At 36.6% G+C, this 18,827-nt stretch overlaps 1 protein-coding gene and 1 long non-coding RNA gene across 4 annotated transcripts in view; one reads left to right on the forward strand and one right to left on the reverse strand.

Moving 5' to 3' along the window:
* Nucleotides 1-18,827, reverse strand: part of HS3ST5 (heparan sulfate-glucosamine 3-sulfotransferase 5) — a 193,271-nt gene that overhangs the window by 159,829 nt on the left and 14,615 nt on the right. The gene's annotated exons all lie outside the window — the stretch shown is intronic.
* LOC148217067 (uncharacterized) lies at nt 1,678-18,444 on the forward strand. Of its 2 annotated transcripts, XR_015795945.1 has the most exons (4): nt 1,678-1,742; nt 1,836-1,959; nt 10,578-10,747; nt 11,893-18,444. It is a non-coding gene; the product is annotated as an uncharacterized LOC148217067 (long non-coding RNA). The 2 variants fall into 2 exon arrangements; XR_015795942.1 differs by having other exon boundaries at nt 1,694-1,959.

Consider the following 18,827-nt stretch of genomic DNA (forward strand, 5'->3'; position numbering starts at 1 on the left):
TAATTATGTATTTATGGTTTTAATTTGATGTAAACTGCCCAGAGTCCCCCATTGTGGGGAGATGGGCGGGGACAAGTCTACTAAATAAATAAATAAATATTATTGTAAGATGTCATAAAATCTCTGCTCCACTAACACATATTGCTGTATCCTTTGATTAGCAGAAAATACTGACTTTTCCAAAACATTTCTGATAACCATTCCTTGAGATCTGGAATAATATCTCTTTTCCAATTTCTTAATATAATTATTTTAGCCACCCCCCATGCTTGATTCAACCAAGCATCATTAATTCCTGATACACAGTCAAATTCCAAAGCTTTGGTATATAATTCAACATTACATTAACATCTTTAACTTTTAAAGATTTCCCCATAAATCTACTTACTGTATATACATTAATACACTATCCCAAAAAGATACTAAATGATCACATGACCATATCTTATGGGTTAATGAGCCCTCAAATTTTTTACACCTCCAGCATAAAAAAAAAAAAAATGATGTCCATCTTCTCAAATACATTCTTTGGGGAGTCCAATATGTAGCACCACTTCAATCCTTAACATCTCTCTGGGTTTCAGCTTATTTTTTATCCATTTTCAAACATTTATCAAACATGGGAAATTTGCAGGCTAATTTAAGTGTTGACCTTCTCTTTTCCATTACACCAATTAATTGACCTTAAGGGGAATGTAGTACAGCCTCTATTTTGATCTGTTTGATACAGTATAATCAGGAAAAGTCATTAAAAATATCTAATGGTTTTGAATGCATATTTTGTGAAAAAGATGCTTGAGGAGAAAATGTGTCACAGTAGAAAATTAATTACTTGGAACCATGGGTGTATTTCATGTCATATTACATTAAAAGGTCATCAGTTTATATTTATCTGAATTTTTCCACAAGCTGTGATTTTTGACACCAGTTGTGTTCAGACTTTTACATAGACTAATGTTCCATTTAAAGTTCAGTTTACTAGATTATACTCTTTCTGGGAAATATATGCTCTTGTTCGTTACATAAACTGTTTGAAGAAGTTCTGCTCTCATTTCCAATCCTGTCTGGAGCTTCACCAACAGCTTCTAATTTAAGACGTCTATCTCAAAGTTGACTGCACTTCTGTTCAACAGTTTCTGTAGCCAATAAAGCATTTCATTTGTCCTCAAGGTCACTGCCAGTTGCCAATGCTTCAAAAGTGCACCAGCAATCTCACATGCAACACTATCAGGATAAATGAAAGTGGGTATGCATGTATATGATATTTCCTATCAACAATTACAGAAGTTGTTTTATTTAAACAAGGTCATCAATGAAGATGGAATTCAAAATCAGTGTTTTTTTTAGTTTGCCTTTATTACTTTTTCCCTGGAGTCAGTTTTTTCCCCCAAAATATTATTCTACTGGATTGTCTTTATTACAAAAGGAAGCTATATAAATTGCCCCTGAACAGCATAGGCAACTGGGTGCTCCATCCATAGGAATATAAAGTTGCAGCAAGCAAAACATGCTGTTAGCTACCCACTGAGCTACTAAGTCCAAAGGCAGCTTATAGTATGCAGAGCCAAGGAGTCACAGTTAGCAGAACCAGACAGATCTACTACTGTCCTAATCAGCTATCCTAAAACCTCCCTAAAAGGAAGGAGGGAGGGAGGGAGGGGAGAGGAGCAAGCAAGCAAGCAACCACAGGAGCACAGGAGATGACAAATAGAAAGGGAAATGCAGAAGACTCCTCTATTCAGGTCTGTAAAACTCCCCAGGACCCTTCAGAGAGGCCTGGCTTTGAAACAGCTCACTTCCCCAGACTGAGAGCCAAACTGTTCCCTCAAAAGCAGATGCCAGCTGGGAAGACAAGGAATGTACTACAGTAAGGAGAAGGACTACCTCAACTTCCCCATCTGTGGCCAGCATTCCAAACTTGCCTGCTAGGGAAGGAAAGACCAGAAATTTAATTATCAGGTAGGTTTTGCCAGTTGTTAACCAATCTTCAATTTCAGCTCCTTGCAGTATGATGTAAAACTGCTTGGCAATGTGGGTGCAGAACAGTCAGATGTTTCAACTAAAAACCATGCAATTCATCTTTACCAGTTCTTGATCTTCTTTGCCCTTTTCTCCATTTCTGCTGTTATTACAAGTTATTTCATTTCAGCTTCTTTTTTATTCTTATCTACCTCCTTTATCCAAGCTGCATTCTTGTTGTTGTTATTATTATTATTATGGTTGGTTGCATAGTCAGCCAGATGCTTAGACTGGGATGATGATGATGATGATGATGATGATGATGATGATGATGATGATGCCCAACAGCATCTAGTTGAAAACAAGCTCTTTCCACCTGAGCAGAAAGGAAACTGTCCAAATAGCAGGGGGACAAAAGATCAGCCCCTAATTGACAAGATGATTTTGGAAAACTGTAAGAGAAGGAAGACCAACGTGAATGCAGCTTGGATTGATTACAAGAAGGCATTTGACTCCCTGCCACATGTTTGGAAAATCAAGTGCCTAGAAATAATAGGAAGCAGTAGAAACATCAGAAGCTTTGTGCAAAGATCAGTGGCACAACAGAAGAAACAGTTGCTGGTCAATGGTGATAGACTGGGAGAGGTTTATATCAAGAGAGGAATCTTTCAAGGAAACTCACTATCACCACTACTGTTTGCCGTTGCATTGATTCTTCTGTCAACAGTACTGAACAAGTCAGGTCATGGCTATCAAACATCAAAACCAACTGCCAGACTATCCCACCTCCTTTACATGGAGGACCTGAAGCTGTATGGAAAAACACCATCTGAAATAGAATCGTTGCTCAACATGATCTGAATATACAACCAAGAAATTGCAATGGAATTTGGACTAGACAAAATGTGCTACCCTTACCATCAACAGGGGAAAAACAGTGAAAACTAAAGGAATCAAGATGTCCTATGCAAATAACATCAAGAGTCTGGATGAAGAAGATCACTACAAATGGGTACACTGGGCATCCTTCAAGCTGACAACATCAAGCTTATTGAAGTAAAGAAGAAGGTTACTAGTGAATACATCAAGAGAGTGAATAAGATCTTCAAGAAGTCCAAACTCAGTGGAGGAAATACCATCAAGGCAATTAATACTTGGGCAATTCCAGTCATTAGATACACAGCTAGAATAGTGGACAGGACTGAAGCAGAACTAGAAGCCCTAGATAGGAAGACAGAAAAATAATGAAAATGAATCATGCCCTTCATCCACACAGTGACATCGACAGACTGTACTTACCAAGGAGCATAAGTAGGCTTGGAATGTTACAAGTACACCAGACAGTTGAAGAAGAAAAAAGGGCATTAGAAGAATATCTGAAAGACAGTGAAGAAGAGGCACTGAAGCTAGTACACCATGAAGGCTTACTGAATACTGAAGAGACCAAACTGGCCTACAAGAAAGACCAAATGAAGAATAGAAAAGAGACATGGCAAGGCAAAGTATTACATGGCCAGTAATACTAGCAGGCAAAATAAATAACAAGAAGACCTGGCAATGGCTAAGAGCAGGAAAGTTGAAGAAAGAGACAGAGGGGATAATTCTGGCTGCACAAGACCAAGCCTTAAGAACAAATGCATACAAAGCCAGAATTGAGAAGACAGCAACAGATAGCTCATGTCGCCTCTGCAAAGAAGCTGAAGAAACAGTGGACCACCTAGTTAGGTGCTTCAAGAAGATCACACAGACTGACTACAAACAATGGCATGACAAAGTAGCAACAATGGTGCATTGGAATATCTGCAATAAATACTATTTGCCTGCAAGCAAGAACTGGTGGGACCACAAAACAGACAAAGTAATAGAAAATGAAGAAGCTAAAGTGCTCTGGGACTTTACAATTCAAATAGACATGCACCTGCCGCATAACACCCCAGACTTAACAATTGTTGATAAGAAAGACAAAAGAGTCTGGATAGTGGACATTGCAATACCTGGAGAAAGCAGAATAGAAGAGAAAGAACTGGAGAAAATCACAAAATACAAAGACCTGCAAATAGAAATAGAACAGCTGTGACAAAAGAAAGCAAAGATAGTACCAATAGTAATAGGCACCTTGGATGCAATCCCAAAACATCTGGAGCACCACTTGAACACCATCAGCATTAACAAAATCACCATCAGTTAATTGCAAAAGGCAGCTTTACTTGGAACAGCTTACATCCTGCGACGATACCTTTAACTCCATCAAACAACATCTGCCTAACCCAGGTCCTTGGGAAGGACTCAATAGGTGGATAAAAATGCCAAATCCACTCTAAACATCTGGCTGACTGTGCGACCAACAACAACAACAGTAATAGCAGTTTGATTGGGGTACCAATTATCCACAGAGGAGATGGCTTTCTTCACAAGACAGGACTGGGTAGACTGCTATCTACCTGATACGCTTTAATTTGGATTCCTGAGCTCTATGACAAAGAGTTGGAAAGGGCAATGCAAAATTGAAATAATATTAGAAATGTCCTCTACTTCCATAAAGCTAAGGTTATAATAACATGTGACAAATTAATATAGTGCAGGAAATCCCAGTATTTTATACCTAGTCACTTGTTACAACTTGAGGGCATGGAGGGTAGAAGGAGCTACTTGACAGACAAAAGGAGGGAACGACCATCATTCATTGGCAGTTAGATGTGGGAACAAATATGAAAGAGGCTGGTGTATGAAATTTGAGAACCCAGTGCAATACCAGGTTTGGAGGGCTCCTCCCCTGCCCATACCTACTGCTCTAGATTAACAGGGTAAATGGATTCCTACATAGAAGCTCACTGGGTGACTTTGAGTCAATCCCTCTCTACTGGCCAATTGGATTACTATTGTGGGGAAAAATGAGAGCGGAGAGAAAGAAGAACCGTGCAGACTGCCCTGCGCTCTGGAAGGAAAAGGCAGGATAGAAATCTAACACTTTCTCTCTTTTTCTGTAATTAAAATCAAATATCCACAATTAAAGATGTATCTAGAAGAAATATATTTGATACAAAATGTAAATCCATATGTATTTTTATTTTTAAAAATTCAAATTCTATTTTAGAGAAAGACATAGATTCATGTCAGAGAGAGAAACTGCCTTTATTTCTGAAATGCTATTCTTACTTTCCTGAAAATCAGTGTATCACTGTTCAAAGTGTGAGCAATATTACTTGTATATCGAGAGGGAGTTTTGCCCTTCCAGAGATGCAATGCCTTTCTCAGAACTAACTGGAGATTCATCAAATTATTTCCTCTTTTTACTTATCGTCTCTGAAGTTTGAGCTTTGAAAATTTTACTTAAAACTCCTTTCTGTTTTGCTTCACATTGTGCTATTCTTCTTTTTCCTTTTCTGAGCACCAAATGTATTTCTGATCCATATTCTTCTATATGTCTACAAAACTGCTGTAACAATTCCTTCTACTTCATGTACACAAAGAAAAAATGAAAAAAAAACTATTATGATTTATGATCATCACCATGAGAGTCCTCTTACTTCTTGAAGCAATATCTGATATCCATTTAGTCCTACTCTCTATTTCTGTCCTTTACCCATTTTTCTATCTTTCAGACAACCTATCTTCTTAACCCACATATACTAAGCTTACTCAAGAGTCTTAATCTAAAGTCTGCATATAAAGGGTTAACTCAGTCCCTTTTACTTGCATGCTTGCTCATACTCTCAAATAATTCCTGTTCTCCCTGCCTCTCTCTACCTCCCCAGACATGGCAGGCGGCAAATGAAATGGGAAGAAGGAAATGCCTGGCCTGCTGCTGCTTGGCTCATGAGAAGGAGCCCCCTACCCCATCTTGCCCTGGGCAATGGAACTGGCACACTTCTCGGATCATTCTTGCACTTCTGTCTGAATGACAGGGAAATATGGAGGTATCTGGCCACTGTGGGGCAGTGGGGTAACACAGCCAGAAATCGGTTGGGCATTGGCCTGGCACTGGCTAGGCTGGGGCCATCCACTGTGCCCTGGGCAATTTCAAACCATAAACTTAGACTCTGAACTGCAAATGGAAGGGGACTTTCTGGGTTTCTAATTCATCTGGGGTTTTTGCTGGTAGAGTGGATTTTTTTTTTTTTTTTTTGCTTATTCCTCTTCCTCCAGTAGCTTGTAACTTTGCTTTCCGTGTTGCACCATATTTTTCCATGAAAAAGAAAAGCCTAAAAAAGTATAGGGGTTTCCCCCCATTCTACTCAATGGGAAGCATGTATCTTGCCTTGGACTAGTCCCCAACTTAAAACCAACAACTTCAGATTTATATCATTTCCACACTAGCAATTTATAGCATCTTCAAGGGTCATACAACCCTTTTTGTGTCAAAATAACAGTCATACAGAGAGACTTTACTTTTCAGTGATGGCTGGGTGATGTCTTGAAGATGCTGTAAGTCACTAGCACAAAAATTGTCTTAGTCAGAATCAAAGCACACACTATTTTCTCAGCTGCAAATCAGGTCCCAGCCCCCCAAAATTGGTCAATACACAGCTGTCATTTCATCATTTGTTTCATTGTTTTCCTTCATACTAAGTGGAACCAACCCCTAAAACTCGATCAGCTAAACATCTAAGGTAGCTTCCCATAGTTCATATAACTACAACTGCTGCAGTACTATGCCAGTATTAATGCCAGTATTAATGCCATTCACATGGATTTCAAGTACTTCAACTTCTGGAGTTCACCTTCAACTCCTGGACAACCATGCAGCTTCTTTTCAAAATGCTAGATATTTCCAAAGTTTTGAAGTGAGATACTGATCACAAAAGAGAACTTTTTATTGCCTGTCTTTATTTTTTTAACCTTCTTACTTTTCACTACCCCCTAAATTCCACTGACCTTTGAAAAGTGTACTGTATATCTATAGCAACTTACATTTCCAATATTTTGGAAATGTCAACAAAAAGTTTGTAGATTTCCATGTATATATACAAAATTAGAAATTGCAATAATTTGATCATTTATTGATTGCATCTATTTATTAAAATGGAAATACAATTTATCTCAGCATGGTACAGAAGACTGTGATCACATCATCCATTCAGTTGCTTGGTACGCTATCCAGATGCTAGTTGTTGATAGGCAACAGCCCATGAGATATTGAACCATCCTTTGCAATTCACAGATGGGTATCATGGTATGTGGGAATGATCTTGGGAGACAGGGGGAAGAGCCACAGCCAGCAGAACAGTTGGATAAGAGGCAGCTTAGCCTGCAGAAGGAATGTGGGCATGGCAAACATCTCAGAAGGGACCCTCCCTAGTTTCTTGGGCTGTAAAGGCGACGGGGGAGAAATGTACTTTTAGACTTGCAAGATTCTGTTAATATAACCTTACAACAAAATAGAATTGGTTTATCTGAGTGTGCTTCATCTCTGGATTATGTCGCAAGGCTGACAATGGGGCAGCACCTAATTGACCATGGCTGATTTCAAAAAGCTAAGTAGAACTGGACCTCATTAACACTTGGAAATCCTAGGAGTCTTGATTAGACTGGGAAGATGAAGAAAAAATTGCCAGAAGCTAGCATTGGCAAACCACTTCCATACCATTGCCAATAAAATAACATGAATATGGCCATACAGTGACAAGAAGTCCGTTCAATTCAATGGAGATGTTACCATTTTTTAACTTTCTGTAGAGTAATGACTTGACCTATTGTGACATACCTGTCATTATCCACTTCCATTAATATTGAATAAGGATAGTAAAAGGAAATTGCCATTGCATACTAGGACAATATGAGGTACATTTCCTTTGTATCCTATTCTGTCTTGAAATTGATCTGCTGCAATTGTTATTCCCCTTAATCTTTGCTTCCTCTACTTGGACACCTACAAATTGATTTTAGTGAAGAAACAAATCCTAAAGCATCCTGTATAGTTTGGCAACAATTTGGGATATAATTCATTGAATACATTGCATTTTTCACTGCAAAAGGTGTGCAGAAGTCAACTTTCAATGTTATTTTAGGAGATTTCCTGGCAATGGACAGTTTCACCATATTTTAGCAGTTTTACTTACAACTTAATCTTTCATCATGTTATATGTTTTTTTCCCAACCAATAAACATGTTGAACTTAACAAAAAATAGTTCAGGGAGCTAAATGTAAGTGCCTACATAGTACAGACTTTTTCTACTGGAAAAATAAAAGCCTGGGGAAAAAAAGTAGTACTCAAAACAAAATAACTGATTTTGCAATCTTCATCCATTTTTGTTCTGCTCAGTGTTGGGATTAAAAAAGAGTCCTGTTGCAGTTTTAAAAGTTGCATGATATAATCAAGAAACATCAAATGCACTGTTTCTTAATCCCACCCTTGACTTTGTTTTATTACCTCAAGATAAATGTATCTGGTTTGGGATAATAAAATACATTCAGAATAATCAACATCAGGGGATGGAGGGTTGGTTCTGCTCTATGAATAGTAATAATTTTTGTTATCATACATAATGAAATGTTGAGAAGACTAATGTTCTAGAGAAAGCATATTTTCACTGAGTATAGATTTTATTATAGGAACACCCAGGAGGCCAGCATAAACAGTTGCATAGAATATACAGTTTTTAACCAAAGGTCAAATGAAGTTGTAATGAATATTTCAAGTGGTCAGTTTAAAGACAGCATCACTCAGAGGAAGGATTACCAAAGGGCTGACAATTGAAAACTGAGTTTCTAGAGTGCAACCAATCTGCACGACGTATCATTAAATTGATTGGGAGTTAGTTTTAAAACCATCCTTTCTTTAAAGAATGCTTTTCTCACTGTATACATTCCCTCTTCTCATTGCTCTAATGGGGGGGGGGGGGAAGCGAGCTAACTCTAATCCAAAGAGAGCTGCACACTGGCCTCATATAAAGCTTTACCAGATATATCTCAATCCCACTGAGAGATTGATGGAAATGCATAAATCAGCTGCATGGTAAAAGCACCATGGAATCATACTGAATAAGATGCATATATAATTGCATCACTTCCAGTGATCCAAACCTGTAACTGGGCTGGCTTGGAAAGCTATCAAAATGTAAAACAAGAGAAATTTCCCTATCAAGAATTATTGCCCAATACATGTTTTATTTTGTCAGATTATAGCTTACAGATAATAGCTCAATTCAACCCCCTTAAAATGGGCAGGCAGTCATGGAAAAGAGATATACAAGCAATTTCTCGACTGAATGGACCAATCGCATGGAAGGGCATTTGTGAAATGGAATCGTGTAGATGATGATGTCATTACTTCATCTGCATTATTCATGTAATGATATCATATCCAAATGATGTAAATTGCTGCAGAAATGCGGTCTATGGCACGTAAAATCCATTGTATCAAGGTTGAATAAATTAAGATTTTACTGTATTATTGTTATGACATATTGTCAAAAAAGTAAGATTTTTAAAGTTATTCAAAATGACTGGATTCAGCCATCACACTAAGCCCCGGGTTCAATGAATAAACCACAAAGGTTGGGTTGATATATTGCACTAATCCATGTTCCTAGAAATGAATAAATAACTAATGGAACAAAGGAAGCTACATTACCAAAAGTCTAATCACTAAACCATTAGATTCACTTGCCTTGACACAGACACCAGCAAATACGCAGGGATCCAAGGAAAAGTTTTTCCAATACTACCTGAAGATTCTGGGGAGTGAATCTGGAATGCTGTGCATCAAAAGCATATTCTGTAGAAAAAAGTCAAAATCTTTCCTCTTTATTTAGATCATATAGAACTATAGTAAGTAAAAAAAAGAAAAACCTTCCTGGAAGAAGGCAATGACAAATTACTTCCACATCATGTCCCCACCCCAAAAATGTATCCATGTAAGTAATCAAGAATTAAATTCAACTCAAAGAGAACTTTGCTTTTAAATATTCTCTAATTATTCAATCCTTTTTTACTAAAAACATAATTGACTGCACAAGAAAATTATGCTTCTTATTAAAAGAAAAAAAAACTACCTAAATTGCATTTATTTTCATAATTTTAAGAGAAAAGCTTATTCTCTGCCTTAATGTTCTATTGTTATTCTGAAGTCACATTAACTCTACACAATCAAGTATTGTCACGAAAAGCACCTCTAAACTTATTTAGCTTTTAACCTGTTTATGTATTAAAGGGATGAATGGGGTCATCAAAGTAACCTGAAACAGAATGAGCGAACAATAGCTGAACTGATTGGGTTTTATTTTACTGTGGGACAAGTCATCATGTAAACAACACTGCATTGCTATTTCTGGAATTTACAGCACCCCAGAAAATTATAAGGCCTGGACTGGGTTTATACATGGCATTAGGTGACTTGTTTGGTTTTGGCTAAGCATTTTGGATGTTACATCCAAGCACACAGAGTAAGCACAGAATATAAGGCAAAATGGCATTACATTTTCTATATACAATGACACCAGCTAAGATAAACATGCACATTTTGTGTTTTACACAGAAAAGAAAAACTGATTCAGTGCTAAAACATCCAACTGACTGGGCATATTATTTCTCATACACAAAATGTATGAAGTTCCAGCTAAAATGAGGGTCATCTTTTGTGGAACCTTTCCTGAGAGGCTTCATTTTTGCCTTGCAGAGATACCTCTCTTGCCGAGATTGAAGACGGAGATAGGAGAGTTTTGAGAAATGAAACATCGGTGGGAGGCTTCATTTTCTTCATAGAAGAGGGGCATTCTGAAAGGCAGTAACAATGTCAACTAGGATCAGAACACCTACATTTCCTTTTGAAAAAAATAAGACATGAAGGTATGTAGGGCTACTGTGCCTGCGCTACCAAAATCTGGAAGACCACTAGATAGCCACAAAACGGTACAATGTTCTTTGATGCTATCTAGTGGTTGTCTGAATTTCTGCAGCTAAAACATGGTAACCACAGACAGCAACGGCAATTGCATGTTATTTATGAACTGCAATATGTGTTTTGACCCTCAGATATAAACGTTTTCAGTTGAAAACAGAACTACTGGGTTGGATCAAAAGTAGCAGAATAGGGCAGCAAAGAGGACATGATACACAATCTATGTTTATTCACATGTGTGTCACAATGAGCTCGGTGGAACTGACTCCCTAAAACCTGTATAAAGTACTGCAACCTTAAAGACTATTATTATGTATTCTAAACAGAAGTTAAATAAGACTTATGTGGACCACGTATCGCAGCATGAAACAATTTTAATTGGCCCTGCCTTTAACAGCAGCTGAATCTACAAAAATTAAACCCAGCAAAGGTTTTCATTTAATTTTATGTGCATTGCTGATGATAAGGGGGCTGATCCTCAAAGGAGTGCTGTGATTTGTGAGAATAAAGAAAGGCATCTTAGGTCTTGTACAAGATCTTCTAATTGAAAGAGGAAAAGAACTGTGATGAGAGAGCAAGAAATAGATCTCACAGATTTTGTTGAATAGTAGAATTATCAGAACAGGCTTTTGATGCTAAGGCCCAGAGCCTCTCTCAGGAAGGACCCCTAAACATTTATTAATTCAGAGTGGAAACCACAAGGCAGTGTAAACAAACTACTGTAAATAGCAGGAATAATAAAAACCACAAGTTGTAATGAAGAACAATAAAGCAGATATTAAAAATCAAGTACAAATTCAAAGCAAGAAAGAGCAGTATGTTATCACAATTATGATAACCATAAACTTGTTTTCTTCACTCTGTTAATCACACTGTTACCCTGTATAGTTTTGTTCTTTTTTGTCTGATGAAGTTGAGGTATTCAAAATTAATCCCAAGTCTTTTTGAACACCTCTTCTCCAGAAATGAATATAGGTAGTCCTCGTTCAGTGACCACAACTGGGACTGGCAACTCAGTTGTTAAGCAAAGCAGCTATTAAGTGAAACTGCAACCGTGCTTATGATCTTACTTCAGCTTTCTTTTGCTTTACAGACCTGTGAAGGTTGTAAATGCGAGGATTGTTACTTTTTCATCACCATCGTAACTGTGAACAGTCACTAAGTAAGGCAGTTGCTAAATACTGCGTACCTAATTACCGTATTTATCGGGGTATAACACACCCAGGCATATAACACACACCTTAATTTTAAGAGGGAAGTTTGAGTAAAAGAACTTAAATTTAAAATAAATGACTTGGAAGCAAAATAAAAGGAGCTCTGAACTTTTTGTTTATTAATATTTATACCATTTATAAGGTAAATATGTAATATGAAAGAAAAAGCACCTCTTTGAAAGAAGAAAACCGGCGCTCCCCATCGCTGGCACCTGACCTCCACAGAGCAGGAGGTGAGCGCTGTTTTTTGCTTGCTCGCCCACCGCTCACTTCCTGCTCTGCGGAGCTGCCCTGGTTACAGCTCTGGCTCAAATGAAGTCTCCACTCTCCCAGACCTGCCGCTTGAGTATCGGCATATAACACGCAGCTAGAATTTCAGCCCCACATTTTAGGGAAAAAAGTGTGTGATAAATACAGTATTTTTCTCTCAATTTTTACTGTTAGGCTTATGGCTGCATATCAGAGAGAGGACAGAAGAGTTACTGATGGGTATTTATTTATTTACAACAATTTGGACAATAATTTGTATGCTGCCTAAAGCCAGTTGTAGGTGACTTATAATTCCAACATCAAAACCACACATTAAAATACTAAAAAAGAATGGAAGGAAGGAAGGAAGGAAGGAAGGAAGGAAGGAAGGAAGGAAGGAAGGAAGGAAGGAAGGAAGGAAGGAAGGAAGGAAGGAAGGAATCACACATAGGCTTACCATTCTGTGTTATCCTTCCTGCATAGTAGGAATAGTGTTTTTTGTTATGGATTGTTTCACATGTTACCATCAGAAAGGAGGATCCCCCAGAAGTGTAAAATCATTTACCTGCAGCACTGCCCTTGTGTCCAGGCTACATTAAACTAGACTCCAGGAATGAGTTGACAATTATGTTCATCAGAAAAATAATTGCCTCTGAAAAAGTAACACATTCTCTTCAAATTGTATGAAATTCCTTTTCAAAACCTTGATTTCCTTGCTTCTGAGAAAGGACATTTTACTTAAGAATCAAAAAGAAATAGCTATATTCGTTATGTTTTCTTGCAATGAGTTACATTGCCAAAATTTCATCTACAAGGGGCGTTCATATACATATGACTTAAATGAGCATTAATGGTTACAGTGGATAGATAGATAGATAGATAGATAGATAGATAGATAGATAGATAGATAGATAGATAGATAGATAGATAGACAGATTGTTATTGTTCCTAGCATTTGCCCTGTTTGCTTGCAGAGTCTCCTTGTTTTGCCTTGCACTCACTGCAGTTCACATAATGCAGCTATCAACAGATGATATGACCAGGGGTTTGTTTTTCAGCCAGCTTGTCACAGAGCTGATGTTGTTCAGGACTGAGAGGGAATAACTGGCCCAAAGTCACCCAGCTGTGCATAAGGGAGGACCAGCCCCGGGGATTGCCTCTCCTAGTCCAGCACCTTTAACCATTATACCACACTAGCTCTCTGAATGCATGGCTAAGTAACTCATTTTTTATCACTGAGTTTTCTGGTAGTTGTATGCAAAATTGTGTGCTCTGTTCCTGAAGATTTCACTGTTCCCTGGAATGTCTTGTTTTCCTCTGGAACACTGGAACATCCAAGAGCAGATCATGCAGTTTTGCATATCCCTAAGAGAAATGACTGCTATTTCATTTTTTACCAAATCATAACACAAGTGACAGATATTTGAGGATTCCAGGACTCCTTCTTTTCAGACAATGAGCAGATTGTGAATTTGGAGTACATATGCAGAAGACAACAGAAACCTTTCTATGAGTTGAATGATCTCACCTTCAAAGAATGTCACAGACATTTATGTTCTCAGCCTCAAACCCCGGGTCCCAAACATGGCATCCTTGATGTCTATCAAGCCCCCTGCATTAATTATTTGTTTAGATTGTTTTAATTTAAAAAAAAAAGAATTAATTGAGGTATACAATTTTGAGTTATACAAAATGAAGGTGGGACATAAATCAAATGAATGAATGAATGTTGTGAAGCAAATCACCAGTCTTCAGCACAACCTCTATTTCCTGCAATATCTGGGACACAAAGCCCAGAAACATTTTTAGAAAATAAAATGTTGCCCCAATGCTGCTATTTCTTACTTGGTCCAGTTATTTTTTTTTCTCTGTAACAAGTTCTTACAAAGATCTGTATTTATTTTTAATATTCATCTCTGTGTTCACAGCCATTCAAAGGATCATTATTTTGTTTCCTTGGTGTAATATAAACATGGAAAATTTTTGTTTCCCTAATTGTCTAGAGATGTTCCATAGTTTAATGCATTATACAGAATTCAAAGAGATGTAGTTAAAAATCCTTTCCAGTTATATTAACAGCTTTCATAATGTATTAGTGGAAGGTATTAATATTTCTGACAGAGTCAATTTCAGAATAATACACATTATTCTGGAACTACCAGTGCATACCTTATGTCATGTAGCTATTCAAACTTCAGCTAGCAAACTTTACACCCGAATGGATATATTATATTAACAAAACATTAAATATTATTGAATATAAGATAACAGTTTGCTCATTAATATTACTCATGCAATTTGTATAAGTTCCATAATACTTCTTTGCCTGAGCATCCCAAGCCTGGAATATTTAATCAGGTTTCACCCTCAATAGGTTTTTCACTTACATCATCACTTAGCAAACAAGATAAGATGATTAAACAAAAAGTGTCCTTTTTCTTAAGAACACCATATGGAAACCTTCTTATAGAAACTTAGATACTGGCTGCTCTGTGATGGGGTAAACTTGAGAAACTTATATACAGGCCAAGAAGCCACAGTACCTACAGAACATGATGAAACGGACTAGCTCCATGGTGGCTAAGGAATGTGATAAGGTTATATCTTTAAAAACTGGAGGAAGAAACATCAATAACCTGCGATCTGTTGATGACACTACCCTGATAGCTGAAAATGCAAAGGATCTGCAAGCTCTAGTTAGAAAGGAGCAAAATGAAAAAAAATGGGACTAAAATTAAATATAAAGAAGACCAAACTAATCACAACAAGTAGAACAACCAGTCTTAAAATTGGCAATGAAGATATCAAAGTGGTGGATAGCTTCTGCCTTTTAGGATCAACCATCAACAGTAAAGGACCAAGCAGTCAAGAAATACACCATAGACTAGCACTTGGCAGAGCAGTCATGAAGGCGTTGGAAAAGGTACTCAAATGCTGTGATGTCTCTATACCTATAAAGATCAGAATCATGTAAGCCATGGTATTCCTTGCGATACTCTATGGAAGCAAAAGTTGAACTTTGAAGAAGCAGGATAGGAAATGTATTGATGCTTTTGAACTTAAGTGCCTAATTAAGACACCCATATGAGGGCACATCTGTCTTGTAAGTGAAAATATATAAAAAGGAAGAAGGATTATCCCAAATTCCATCAATTATAGCCTTATGCAAAATATTTGAAATTAAAGAATTCTGAGCTCAGGAATTTGTTTTAAGTACAGTCCTGAACTGAGTTTGTTATCTTATCATAAAATAATAGCAAACTAACAAAGTATTATTCCTTCACAATCATTTTATCATTGTATGATTCCATTTCTCACTGTAAAAAATACAAATAAGTGTCTTCAGATAGTCTTTAGTGCTGTGAGGACTATGTCAGAAAGTTAAACAATATACAGGTAGTCCTTGTTTAGTGATGGCCTCATTTAGTGACCATTTGCAGTTATGACAGTGATGAAAAAGTAACTTTCTGACCAATCCTCGTATTTACGACCTTTGCAGGCTTGTAAAGCAAAATAAAGCCGAAGTAAGATCATAAGCACAGTCATGGTTTCAGTTAGTGACCGCTTTGCTTAACAACCAAGTTGCCAGTCCCAACTGTGGTCACTATACAAGGACTATCTGTATCTACACATAACTAAATGTATAAATTACCTGAATTCATGCAATTAATGTGATATCTAGTTTTGTCTTTATGATGGATGCTTTCTAAGTAATCTGTAAAGGAGATAAATTCACCACCAGCAATCCAAGTCTTGTATCTATTTATACTCCCAAGTAAGTTATCCATACCTTCAGTATCAGGAGAATAATGCAGACTGCTTTTAGCACCCTTTGCATTATACCTGTTGCACATCTGTTTCACTGCTTTATCTTGCCACTCACACGGCTTCTCACTGTCTTGCCACAACTCTTTATTTTCAATCTTCTTTTCTTTTGCAATTCTGCACTGCAGTTGCAAAATTCCATCTGATGATCACAGCTTTGACTTGTTTATCTTCTTTCTCCAGTCCTCTATGTCATTTGTACTTGACCTTGTTTTAACCTGCAGATCTCTTTTTCTATATTGCATATTGTATTGGCAATTCAACTATGTACAGAGATGAAGCATAGAATATACCCCACAAAGTAAACCCCCTTGCCATCTGTTTCGTCTGATCATTAGGAAAAATATTTTCTGAGCCAGTTGGTAGCTAGAACTTTAGTATCCCTAGTTGTTGTGGGACAAATGCCCACTTAAATAAGGAACCAAAATGTTTGGAGAGAGATGAAACAAAATATATTGTATTGGCATGTACAACTCCAGTGATCACTGGGTTTCTCACCAATGGAATGCAGAAGAGCCCCAAAGCCCACCAGGTTACAGGTTATATACTTTCTGAAATGATATAGGACTTACAACAGTGTAAATTATGACACAATCTTTTTTGCAGGAATGTAGGATCTGATAACAACGTGGGGTGACTTTTTTATGGGCTGACCCTGTGCCTCTACATTCTGCTCTTCTAAAGCCTGCCCTTTCTACTGATACTAGCACCTTCTAACATAAACAATGTTCTTCATTGTCCCCTACACTGACTCCTTCACACCGCAAAAAACAAGAACCTAGTTTTTGTTATCTGTCTCCTTCCCTTCCAGGGTCATCAGGCAGTTTCAGCTTGCTTGCTCTGCCTACTATGGAATTCAGTATTATATATGTAAGGAGAATATTATTTGTCCTCCAAACTACATGTTGATTTTTCAGATTCTCCTATGCACCATTTGTTTTTAGTAAGAATAGTGCCACCACTCTGAATCAGTTTAATATGAAGCCAGATTGCAAAGTAATTATAATACCATCTTTTCACTCCCTTCATGTTTTCTCATAAATTGGCTATCTTTGTTTTTCCCTGCTGTTATCAACTGTATCAGTAGCTTCTCTTCCAACCAGAAGAAGCTTTGACAGTGAAAAGCATTCATCTTCAATGGATACATCAAAGAAATTTAAACTTGCACTGAAATGAAGACAGAGGAAAGTAGCTTCAACTCCTTTTTTTTTCTCTATCCTTTCAATGAAATATGCTGTAAGTGGTCACATTTAGCACTCCTGAAGTACATGAAAACTGAGTATCTCATAATTTTATTGATTTATATAAATTATCTCTTTCTGGCTCATCTAAATATAGAAAAAGCTTTCTCTGTTTAAGAAGCCATGCTTTCAAACTTCTTCATTGAAAAAGAAGTGAGTGAACAGAAATGAAATAGCTATATGAAAATGGCTGAATTTTTTTTTTAAACCCTTGTAGTAAAAAGTGAAGTTTAGTTAGAAAAGGATAAAAATTCAACATTAAAGGTTGCTTCGGGTGATAAGATGAAGATTAGATTCAGGGAACTCCAAGTTCTGAAGTTAGGAAGAGAACAGGTGACTGAGAAAACCCATACTGTATATAAAGCCTTGAAGTAGAATTTGTCACATAAGCATTTAAATGTTCCTTAACTTTTTCCCCCTAAATTTTTCTGTGGAAAATACTTTTTTCTTCTTCCATGAAACATATGTGATTATTCAATTCCAATATAAGCCTGAAATATATCCCTGTCAATACATCTGCTGGGTATTAATATAAAAACTACCTGAAAAATCTTGTTTAACTGATTAACAAATTGTAAATCTTTTGGAAAACCCAGACACTACCAACAATACAAGAATGGTTGTTAAAACTGATGGAAATGGCAGAAAATGATAAACTGACTTATTAAAAGAAAATTCAAATAATTATTACCTTAAAGAATGGAAACCATTGATGGACTATTTGCAAAATGCAGGCGGGGCAAAGCTTACATGGGGATTTGAAGATTAGATTATAAATGTAATGGGATATGTTTTGACAAAGAATTATTCCTACTTAATGCATTAAAAACTAGCACTTATGACACTCTTATTATTCCTAAGACCAGAGGTAGATTGGAAGTTGTCTATTTTTCATGTCTTTTTTCTTTTTTTCTTACTTTATCTCACCTTTTCTTTTCCTTTTCTTTATAATTTGTATTTTCAATTTTCTTTTTCATTTCTAACTTTTAACTTTGTAATCTTAAAATTTCAATAAAATACTATTAAAAAAATTGTAAATCTTTTTATAGTAATATATTTACATATCCTCTCAAAAAATTGAATGCTTTGTACCTCATTCAATACTGTAACAGCATGTATTCAGATATAAGAATATGACCTACATTACATTAATCAACTTGATTAACTAAAATCAAGTTATTATTTTTAAATCAAGATAAGAATAGTTCAAATAGTTTTTTAAAAGTACACTCTCACTGTGATTAAGATCACCATATGTCTACTAAATTAAATTCCAATAAGTAGGATTGAAGCATTTTCTATGTGTATGATCGAAATTTACTTGAAATAGTACTACAATCTACTAAAAGATCCAAAATTTGATTAAAATTACCAGACATAATTATATGATCCACCTTTAGAATGAAAAGATGAGCAAACCATGTAAAATGTCTGGATTGTCATTAGTAAGACCATAGAAATTTACATAACTTATCTGAATGTGGAAAAGTATAATCAAT

Source organism: Python bivittatus, unplaced genomic scaffold (genome assembly GCF_059951505.1).
Source record: "Python bivittatus isolate LINGU-HERP-01145 unplaced genomic scaffold, Pbiv_v1 ctg000020_np1212, whole genome shotgun sequence".
Lineage (NCBI taxonomy): Eukaryota > Metazoa > Chordata > Lepidosauria > Squamata > Pythonidae > Python > Python bivittatus.